Below are 12,409 nucleotides of genomic sequence, written 5' to 3'. Positions count from 1 at the left end.
CAAACCATTTTATAAATGAGAAAGTGAGGCAAAAAGAGTTGAATAATGTGGCCTAAGTCACACAACTAGAAACTTTTTAAAGCTGGATTTAAATTCATGTTCTCCTAACTCTAGAACTAGTATTTTATACAATGTGCCAGTAAGCTGTCTTCCCCAACACCTCCCTATCCCAGTAATTCTTAAATAATCACTATTGATTTATTTTCTTTTTTAAAAAAATAATAGGCTTTAATTTTTCAAAATGTTTAACCTGAATTGCTGTCTAGGGGAGGAGAAGTTGGGAGGGAGAAAATTTGAAATACAAGATTTTGCAAGGGTGAATGCTGAAAACTATCTTTGCATGTATTATATGCATCTTGTATTTCAAATTTTCTCCCTCCCAACTTCTCCTCCCCTAGACAGCAATTCAGGTTAAACATGTATCATTGTTCTAAACATATTTCCACATTTATCATGCTGCACAAGAAAAAATCAGATGAAAAGGGGAAACTGGGAAAGAAAAAAAACAAGCAATCAAACAACAACAACAATAACAAAAGTGCAAATACTATGTAGTGATCCACATTCAGTCCCATGGCCCTCTCTCTGGATGTGGATAGCTCTCTCCACCTTAAGACTATTGGAATTTCCCTGAATCATCTCTTTGTTGAAAAGATCCAAATCCATAACAAGCATCACATAATCTTGTAGACAGTCTCATCTTCATTAATTTAAATTTAGCTTCAGTCTAGTTGTGTGAGCTGGGAAATGACTTGATTTTGTTTGCCTCAGTTCTTCATCTGTAAAATGTAATGAAGAAGGAAATTTTATACCAGTTTTCCAAGAAAATCCCAAAATGACTCATGAAAAGTTGGGAATGATTCAAATGACACAATAACAACCCTTTTCCTGCTTTTACAACACATTTGGGAGGCCCGAAAGTTTCCAATGTTCCTAAGGTGATGCGATATATTGGTGTATTTTCTGCCTTTCTGTTCTGTGATTTTCTCTTTACAAACAAAAGGTTCCTGTTCTTTTGCTACATGATGGGTCATTCCTTTCACTCTTGGAATTATCACTTGGAAGTGAATGATGACAGAGTTGCTAGGAGGCACTTGTTCCTGCTTCCAGTGCTGGTACAAAAGTACATTGGAATCTTTTTTTTATACTTAAACATTTATTTCCCTTACCATCTCTGAACACTAGGGTATTATCCCCACTACTGCCACTACTACAGTCCAGTGCAGGTGACTCAGTTCTGTGACATTTTAACTTCTGCAGGATGTCTTAGCAAGTCCCAGTACTTAGTATATAGAAATCTTTTTATCTTTGTAAATTGCTCTGACCTGTTATAATGATTCACTGTGACTTTTTTCTTGGCATTTTTCCTCAGAATTTGGTTTGGCACATTTTCTGTGGTCCCTGTTTCTATTTGAGTTTGACAATATTGGTGTAATGGATGGAAAACTGATCTTAGAACTAGAATGACTAAGGGTCAGGTCCTACTTCTCACCCATATTGGATTTGTGATCCTGGGCAAAAATTTAAATCTTTATTGTTCAAGGCAACTCTCAAAAAATATAATTTTCAGACAAAATGAAGTCCTACATTGGTAGAAGGATTTCCATTTTGTAAATTTTCCTAAAATGAAAAAAAAAAAAAAGACACGATTCTAATCCTTAGTTTTATATAAGGAATTTATGGGCTTGTAGAATCACAAATGGAGTTCTAATCTTAATTCTCCCCTTCTTTTTTTTTTTTTTTTTCATTAAAGAGATATAGTCAAAAAGAGGTACATGTAAGTGGCTTAGATGAGAATCAAACTCAAGTCCTATGACTCCAAAATCAGTGTCCATTACAGTACAAGCTATTATCTTTCCATCATCACTTCATTTTGGAGATGATGCAGTATCTAGACACACACATGCATACAGATACACATGCAGACACATATACCACAAAAGTTTCACATATATATTCTCTAGTCTCATATTTCATTTTACAGGTAGGGAAATAAGAATTCACATAGTGAAAATGATGTGAATAGCCTTTCAAAAATTTCAAACTTCACGCTAAAATTAGGAGTTAGAGAGAAAATGCTCTATTTTTTTTAACTGAAGGATATAAAAAACATAATCTTAAAGTCTTATCGTCCAAAGCACACCATAATTTAACTCCAATTTCCTTATCTATATTTATTTTATCTTACTTCTCTTCATGTCTATACTGTCAAAGAACTTTAATAGTTATTTTTAAATATTGTAATCAAATAAGATATATAAAGTTCATTCATCATAAAATGTTAAAGTCAGAAAGAATCCTAGATGTAAACTTATCAAAATCATAGAAATAATATTTTACAAATGAAAATATTACACATGAAAATTTTACATGTGAAACTAAAGCCAACACAACCAAATTGACATATCTATTATATACAATGAACTCTAAAACCAAGTTTTAGAACTTAAAATGTAAAATATTTTCATATATTTGAGTTGTATTTTTTATTTATGTAGAGTTGAATATGATTTATATTTATCAATAAGAATGACTGGTTTCTAGGGTATACAGATAAAAAAAAAAAAAACAAAGACTAAAAACATTTTCAAGATTCTCTAGTTTGGGGGGATATTCTGGGGATATTTACTGACATAGTGGTGAAATGTGGTGCCTTTTAAGAAGCATAGCTTTAGAGCTTTTGGAGGAGTTTTCAGAATTACTATTTGAGTGTCTCTTGTCAATCCCCACTTAATCTCTTTGAACCTCAGGGAATATCCATTTCCTATCTGTAAAATGAATAGGTTAGGTTTAATGACCTCCTTCGGTCCCTTTTCTCTTGAAAACTTATCCTAAGGCACTTTTTTTTAAAGTGAATACTTCAACATATTGTCAAAAAACTGCTTTGAAAAATAATTGTATAGCACATCCTTTGACCTAGCAAAATTACTACAAAGTCTGCATCTCAAAGTGATTTAAGAGTAAGGAAGTGAATTTATATATACAATAATATATTAATAGCACCTTTTTCTGGCAAAGTATTGGATGTGGAGAGAATGTTCATCAATTGAGGAACAAGGTATATGATTGTTATGGAGTACTATTATATTATTTAAAAAATGATGAGAGGAATAGATTAAAGAAAAAAGAGACATCAGAAACTATATGAAAGGATGCAAAGTGAAGTGAGACCTCAGGATCATTGTATAAAACAACAGCAACATTGTAATAATGATCAACTGTGAAAGACTTGACTACTTTGATCAATACAGAGATGCAAGATAATTCCACAGTACTGATGAAAAAATTGCCATCCACTTCAGAGAAAAACTAATGAACTATGAGTAAACATTGACATACAAATTTCTCTTTTTTCCTTTTTTAATATATAATTTGTAATACCATAATACTTACCTTCTTAGTAAGTATGAAAGTGTGGGAATTCAAAGAAAATTTGAATTCAAAATTTTTAAAAAATTAAAGTTTAAAATAAACACATAATAAACTACAACATGTTAAAAAAATTAAAAAGAAAAATAATCAAATATAAAATATTTTTGTAGTAATATGTTATGTGACAATATATTCAGGTACCATACAATTGACAAGAAACAGTTATAATGTATGTAGTATGGTAGTATTTGTCTTACTATACTTTGTTCTTAAGAGGTCACTTCTGGACTGTTATCTTTAGTTCTGAGTATCACATTTTTGGAAAGGATACTGATAGGTTAGGGAATATCTAGTAGAAAGCAATGCATATATTGGAAATTCCTTCAGATCATGTCATGTGACTTGAACTGTGAATAAATCTAAAGAAGAGAAAACTGATGGGGGAAAAGAATACTTATGTAATTGAAAATATCAAAAGGTTGAAGGAGTATCAAATTTGTTGTGTTATTTTGAAAGGACAAAACTGAGGGAAGTAGATGACAACTTTAAGGAGGCAAATTTAGTTTGATAGAATGAAAAATATAACAAGTGATACTCAGGTTTAGAATACGTGTGTGTGTGTGTGTGTGTGTGTGTGTGTGTGTGTGTGTGTGTGTTTATAACCTACATATTGACCTAATGTGTGAAAGACAGTTATGTGAGAGAGGGAACTAGTCTTACAAATAATCATAGAATTCTAGCATTAAAAAGACCTTTAGATGCTAAATAGTCCAGTTCTAGCACTTAACTACAATAAATGTAACAAAATATATCCTCATGACAATTTACAAAGGACAATGATTTCAAAATCAGAATTGTACTTAATTAGACAGCAACCTTTCATCTAATTTAGACTTTTCTCAGTAGTTTTCTAAAATGGATTATTCAATATACTTTATTTTCACATTTAATAGTTCAAAAACATGTTTAGTTTCATCAAAGTGTATAATTTCTCCCATCATGTATGTCATTCCTCAGTCATACATTTTAATCTTTTTTAAAACATATCCATATTTTCTCATAAATTCTTCTCTGTCACTCTAAACTGTTAGCAATTTCATTTGAGAATTCTTGGCCTAGTCTAGATAACAGAACAGCTTAGAAACTATTCATCCATTGTTGCTCTGTGGCTGATATGTTGTGTCCAGACTTGCTCTCTGGAGGACCTTGGTACCAGCTTGAGTCCTTGGTCATAGAAGAGGAATGATAAGGCAAGACTCATGGATGGTGAAACATGGAGTGTATTTATTCCAAAGTCTCTCACCCTTATATACTCTAATACCCTTATATAAAGGTATATATATTGCAAATATGCTAATTATATACTGCATATATGGGATGATATAAACAACTTGCTATTGTATATAGGGGACTCTTTGCCTCTTGATATCACTCTGCTTCAATTACAACACAGATTGTCACTGCCCCCTGACTTCCCAGGAAAGCTGAGAACCCTTAGAGGAGATGACGAGACAAACCAGACATTGTTAGCAGGTTTCCTCTGGGCTGAAGGGTTTTATACCTCACTCTGAGCTCCCCCACTATCTGTGGCCCTATCCATTTTGCCCTTTTGTTTTAATTGAAGCAAGTATACATCAGTGTTTAAGTCCATCAGCATAGAAAGAATCACACAAGCAAGCAGTAATATAACAAACAATATGAATTAACATGAGAGGAATCTCATAAGCAAGTGATATAATAAACAATATGAATCAGCATAGTATTATAAAAAAATTTCCATGAATTCTAGAAGGAGGATATATAAATAACAATCACACACACACCTCCTTCAGTAGCCAAGAGATAGTCCAAAACCAGTATATTGTCCATTACTTCATGTGTCAGGGAATCCAATGATTCCTGCAGGTTTTGAAATCAGCATCAGTCTCATTAACAATTGTTTTTATGTTCATGGTAATGTTCATAAGTCAATTGCCATACATGTAGGATTAATTTTCATGCTCTTTCAGTGATAGGTGCAGATGGAGATGGAACCACTTGATGTTTCTTGGATCTTCTCCTTTGTTTTGAGGTTTCTTTCTCTCTTTCTATCTCTCTCTGATGGACAAAGTGGACACACCTCATTGGCACCCATTGGATTCCTTCTCTTTCTGTAGAGATACAAGCAAACCCTCTGCCCCAAGCAGTTAACCTATCTAGGCCCTTCCATTCACCATTCTCCAGGTCTCTCCACATAACCTGGCAATTATGTAAAGATAGCAGAACTGCTCGCACTGGACACTGCCCTTCCAGCAAATTATGAGACCTGTTTGCCAGAGCCAGTGCATTTTCATCAAAAACCAAACAAATTAATAGTATAAAGGGATGTCTAGAAGTTCTCTGGGGTTACCTGTGACTCCCACTTTCTTTTGTTTTTGGAGGAGCATCTTGATGTCTCTGTTCCTCCTCTCTACTATTGCCTGTCCTTGAGGATTGAAAGGTATGCCAGTGGTGTATGAAATTTGATACTGTGCACAAAAGTGTGCAAAATGTTTAGAAGTATATGCAGGTTTATTATCTGTTTTTATTGCTCATGGCACATCCATAATTGCAAAAGCCTATATAAAGAATTCAGTGATTACTTGGGCTATCTCTTTTGCTGCTGGTATTGTAAAAGTAAATCCTGAAAAGGTGTCCACTATGATATGGATAAAAGACAGATAACCAAAAGATTTACAATGGGTCACATTCATTTGCCAAATTTCATTGAGTCTCAAACCATGAGGGATCATCCCTAAAGGGAGTATAGGAGCAGGGAAAGGAAAGTAAGCTGTACAATTGATAGTTCCTTAATGTTTCTATGGTCTTTTGTAGGCATGCTTTTAATATTTGCTCCTCAGGTGCACATCCCTAGATATCATCCATGTAATATAATAACTTAACTTTTGGAAATGCTTTTCTTACTGGAAGAAGAGCAGCAGCCACATACATTTGATTCTTGGTAGAGCTATTTTTCATTCCCTATAGCAAAGCCGTCCATTCAAATCTTTTATAAGGTTCAGCTAAATTAACGCTGGACATTGAAAAGGTAAATATTTTCATATCCTCCTTATTCAGAAGGATAGAATAGAAACAATCCTTCATGTCTTTAACCCAAAGAAGCCATTCCCTAGGTAATTGAGTAGGAGATGGAAGTCCAGGCTGAAGAGTTCCCATAGTTTCCATCTGTTCATTTACTTTTCTCAATCAGTCAACATCTTCCATTTTCCAGATTTCTTTTTTAAAGCAAATACAGGGAAATTTCAAGAACCTAGAGAAGGTTACAAGTGTCCTTGGTCAAATTGATTCTGTACTATATCTAATAAGGCCTGAATTTTTTCAGTGGTTAAGGGCCACTGTTCCACCCACACTGGTGTATTAATTTTCCATTGAATGAGGATAGGTATAAGAGCTGGTAGGCCTTCAGCAGCCCCTTGCCTAAGTGCTCAATAGTAATCTTAACTGCAGTAAAAAGTCTCTTCTCCTTTGCCTTACCTTGGAACATAGGAGGACAAAACTGTGCTGGAGGGGCTGATGGTATCACCATCCCTCCCACTCCTCCCTCTCCTGCCCATGAAGGCAGACTTGAGGGAGGAGGATCAGGAAGCAGAGGATAACCCAAAGGTGCATGTAGCAGGCTTAGGCAGAAGTGAAGGTGGGCTGAGAAAAGGAGAAGTACTATGCCCCTCAAATCTCCAAGGCCAGTCTTTATCTCCCTTCCATCCCAACTCCCCATGCCCCTCAAACCAACTAGACAGTAATAAACAATATAAATAAACAAGACTTCCTTAGCTCTATCTTATGCATTGTACCCTACATGGCTACAAGCACCAATTCTGCTTGTTTTTCTTCTGATAATTTCTTGTCTGGCTGCCCAAGTTAAACTCTTTCTTCCTCTTAAAACTTGTGGGATTCCTTGCAGAGGTCCTCAAACTTTTTAAATACGGGGCCAGTTCACTGTCCCTCAGACTGTTGGAGGGCCAGACTATAATAAAAACAAAAACTTTGTTTTGTGGGCCTTTAAATAAAGAAACTTCATAGCCTTGGGTGAAAGGGAGAAACATTGTCAACTGCCGCATCTGGCCCGCATCTGGCCTTAGTTTGAGGACCTCTGCCTTAAAGCCAAATTTATCCCATTATATTCAGTTAGTTGTTCTCCCACTATCTTTCACATTTCTTACTCCAAACATTCCTTCTTACAAAGCCAAGGAGACATGCATTCCTGAGCATCTAAGAACTCAGTGATCTCCTTCTGAATTAACCAACAAACAAACTTGCTTCTCCACTAACCTAATTAAATATGCTTCATACTTCCTTCAGGTGGAAAGCTCTTTTGTTAGCATTTGTCTCATTTTGACTGAAAAACAAAAGTGACTAAATTATCCCTTGACACATCTTTATGCTTACCTGTCTATATACTTATCCTATGTGGATCATAGGAACTTCTCAATCAAACTCGCTGATTGCCTCAGTAGAGCTGCTTTGTGCTCTGCTTTGCAAGTCTCCACATTGAACACCAAATGTTGTGTTCAGACTAGCTCTCTGGAGGATCTCTGTACCAACCTGAGTTCTTGATCATAGGAGAGGAATGAAGAGGCAAAACTCAAATGGATGGTCAAACAGGGAGTCTGTTTATTCCAAATGCTCTCACCCTTATATATCCTAATACCCTTATATAACCAAAGCTAACTATATACTGACCATGAGGAACCACATAAATAACTTGTTATTGTATGTATATGACTCTTTGCCACTTGGTATCACTCTGCCACAACACAGGTTGTCACAGCCCCCTGACTTCTCAGGAGGCCAAGAGCCCTTAGGGGAGATGGGGAACCGAACCAGACATTGTCAGCAGATTCCCTCTGGGCTAAAAGGTGTGGGCTAAAAAACCTCATCCAGAGTCTTCCCATTATCTGTGGCCGTCTACACTGATATATTTAATCACAGCAGTCCAGAAACATTTCTGCACAGTATATATTCAAAATTCCTGAGAAGTAAAGTGAGATTGACTTGTTTCCTACATCATCATTACCAAAAGAAAGAAAAAGAAACTAACTTAAATAGAGAATATATAAAAGCAAGTTTCAAATATTAAAATAATAAACATTTATTGGGTCTAATGTCTTCCAAGTATTGTACTAATTGCTAGGGATACAAAGAAAGAAAGAAACCAGTCCTGGCTATTGAGGGGCTCATAGTCTACTGGGAGAGAAAACATGACAATAATTACACACAAACAAAATATGTGGACCAAATTGGAGAAAATGAACAGAGGGAAGGTATTAACAATAACAGGGCATGGGGGAAAGCTTCTTAGAGATTTTAACTGAAATTTGAAGGAAATGAAGAGTTAAAGATAAGAAGGTAGAATATTGCAAGCAAAAAAGATGGCCAGTTAAAATAGGTAGAATCAGGAGATAAAGTGTAATTTACTAAAAATAACAAAGAAATTAGTGTAAGTAGAATGTAGTACACTATGTCATGGGATCTAAACCATAGTTCTTTGTGTTTCTTCCTTTCTCTGACCAATTCTTTTTTATTGTAGAAAAAAAAAGAGCTAACAAATGTTGTTCATAATGGACTAGGGAGAAAGTGTGGCTATCAACATAGAAAGCAAAATTGACTTCACTTTTAAACTCCTAAATATAAATGCAAATAATTTTGAATTGTACATGAAATGTATATAATCTGTGGACCCCATAATTCAGGGGGCATTCTGCTTGACCTGTGGAAAACTTTATTGTACACAGTGGTTAAAAAATCTCAGATGAATCTTAAATGACCCAAAATAAACAGATGGTAAACTATTAGCAATGCTGTTGCTGAATGTTAGAAAAATCTTTGGGCATTCAAAATAATATGAGATGGCATTATTTGTTTTTCTGGAAATGTAAAACATATGAGCTTGAAGAATAATTCATGTATTAGAGAAGTCACATGCTCATCTCTCCTTTCCCCTAAAAGTATATGACCTCAACCCTTTTCTCAGGGTTCAGATACTATCTGAAGTCCATATCACAAATTTTATAGTTCAATAAGATTATAAAAATCACTTTACATGTTAATTATAATCATATATAAATGTTATAATACATATAGTACATGTAGTACAAATACATATGTATAATATAATACACATATTCTGATATATAGTATGATGTCCATATAAATAAACATGCATTTATGTATATATTATAAGGATATACTATATTTAATGTATATTTATATATACATATAATACACAAAATTCACATATTTATATTGATGATTGCTTTAATATGACTGAAGGTTAAAAAAATTCACACCTCATCAGGCATCTCTTAATAATTGTAATTACTATTGTTCCATTATTTTGCCATTCCTGATGATCAGAAAATTTTATTACTTTTGAGTGCTGAAAAAAAAAAACAAACTAATTTTGTTTCTATACCTTTGGAGTGGTTGAACTAAATAAACTCAGAAGCCTCATTTAATTCTGAATTTTATGGTTTTATGATTTAATGAAACTATGACTAAAAGAACTAGCTCAAGTATGATCCAATCAAGTAATAATAATAAATAATAATAATATCTATTTATTTTCTAAGACACTTGATTTCAGACTTTTTATTTTTTAACATCATTTAACTATGAAATAAAAATATAATTTGCGAATGTTATTACTTCCTTCTACATAAACTGCAATATAAACAATTTTATGATCTTTGAGATGACCTTGATATAAGAGAACAAAGAAAATCTCTATCTCTTTAACAATAATTTTTATTTTCATACATGCAAAAAAAAATCCCTCCTTATTATCACAGGTTAACATGGGAGATTATAATAGACCACTTATTCTAAACCTCCTAATTATAGAGTTTTTTTTTTAAATAACTGTCTTAAAAAATTTCAGTGAATTGTCTAAGATTTTCAAATGAATTAGCCAAATGTCTCAGTTTGCAATATGTGTTCTGTTGGTCCTAATTCTTTGTACTCACCTACTCAGTTGCCTTATCTATGGAGAATATTTAATGTGAAAGAAAGTTTCAGATATATATTCCTCTCCTGAATCCTGAGTCCAGTGTAATACAGCTAATATTATAATTTAATAATAATAACAATAATATCTTACATTTGTATAGTAGTTACTATGTACTAGGCACTATTATATGAGGGTTGCAAGAATGAAAAAGAAAACACACAAAACATTCTTTTTAGCTAACTTATACACTAAAAACTATATATTTCATTTGGTTTCACTGATTTTTTTTTTGAGATCCAGCCTTTTTTTTTTTTGTAGCATTTCCATAGAAGTTGTGTTGTGAAAGAAAACATAGATTCCCTCCCCCCAAAAAAACCCTCAAAAATTAGTTTAAAAAATGTATACTTCAATCTGTATTTAGATACAATCAGTTCTTTTTCTAAGTATGTATAGCATTTTTCATCATAAGTTCTTCAGAGTAAACCATTATAGTACTGAGAATAGCAAAATCATTTATAGCTAATATTCCCAGAACATTTCTATTATTTTGTACATAGTACATTGCACTTTACTTGAATTGATGGAGGGCTTTCCAGGTTTTTCTGAGAGCATCTTGCTCATTATTTCACATAGAACAAAAATATTCCATCATAATCATATACACAATTTATCTAGCCATTCCCCAATTAATGGGCATTCTCTCAATTTTTAATTTTTAGCCCTGAGAAGAGAACTGCAATAAATATTTTTTGTCTATATATGTTCTTTTAATTAAAAAAAAAAGTCTCATTTGTGATTCTTTGCTGGTGTGGTATTGTTAGGCCCAAGCATGTTCATGATTTTATGGCTTTTTAAACATAGCATGTTTTCTCTCTCTCTCTCTCTCTCTCTCTCTCTCTCTCTCTCTCTTTCTCTCTCTCTCTCTCTCTCTCTCTCTCTCTCCTCTCTCTCTCTCTCTCTCTCTCTCTTCTCTCTCTCTCTCTCTCTCTCTCTCTCTCTTTCTCTTTCTCTCTCTCTTTTTCTTTCTCTCTATCTCTCTTTCTCTCTCTCTTTTTCTTTCTCTCTTTCTCTCTCTTTTTCTTTCTCTCTGTTTCTCTCTCTTTCTCTTTTTCTCTCTCTCTGTTTCTTTCATTTGATTCTCTCAAATTTGACTCAGTTCCCTATACATTTGAGAAATGAGGTCTTTATCAGAAAAAAACTTGTTTCAAAATTCTTTTCTCACTTACTATTGTTAATTGTATTTCTCCCCCTTTTTATTATATTCTCTCTCTCCTTTAACCCTAACCCTCCTCAAAAGTTTTTTTTTCTACTAGTGACCACCGTCTCCCCCAATATGCCCTCTCTTCTATCACCTTCCCCATTTCTATATCCCTTTCCCCTCTTACTTTCCTGCAGAGTAATATAGATTTGCATACCCATATTGGGTGTGTGTTAATTAAAGAGGAATTAATTCAATTCTGATGAGAGTAAGATTCACTTATTCCTCTCTATTCCTCTTCTCCTTCACTGTAAAAGATTTGTCTTGCCTCTTTTATGCCAGAAATTTCATATCACTCCATCTTTCCCTTTCTAATTCTTCCACTTCATTCCTCTCTCACCTCCTCACTTCATTTTTAAAGATATTATTCCTTCATATTCAACATACATCTGTGCCCTTTGTCTATATATAGTCCTGTCATAACAATGAGAAAGTTCTTATGAGTTATAAGTATCATCCTCCCATGTAGAACTGTAAAAAGGTAAATCTTACTAAATTCCTTGTGATATTACTTTCCTGATTGCCCCCTATGCATCCCTTGAGTTCTGTATTTGAAAAATCAAATTTTCTATTCATCTCCTTTCCTTTCATTATAAAAGTTTAAAAGTTCTCTATTTCGTTAAATATTCACATTTTCCCCTGAAGAATTATACTCAGTTTTGCAGGGTAGGTTGTTCTATGTTGTAATCTAGCTCATTTGCCCTCTGAAGTATTATATTCAGAGCCCTCTACTCTTTATGTGCTGATAAATATGTTATCCTAGCTGTGGCTCCTCTATATCTATTTTTTTTCTT

The sequence above is a fragment of the Antechinus flavipes genome, chromosome 3, assembly GCF_016432865.1.
Source record: "Antechinus flavipes isolate AdamAnt ecotype Samford, QLD, Australia chromosome 3, AdamAnt_v2, whole genome shotgun sequence".
Lineage (NCBI taxonomy): Eukaryota > Metazoa > Chordata > Mammalia > Dasyuromorphia > Dasyuridae > Antechinus > Antechinus flavipes.
Note: the sequence above shows the minus strand (reverse complement) of the source record.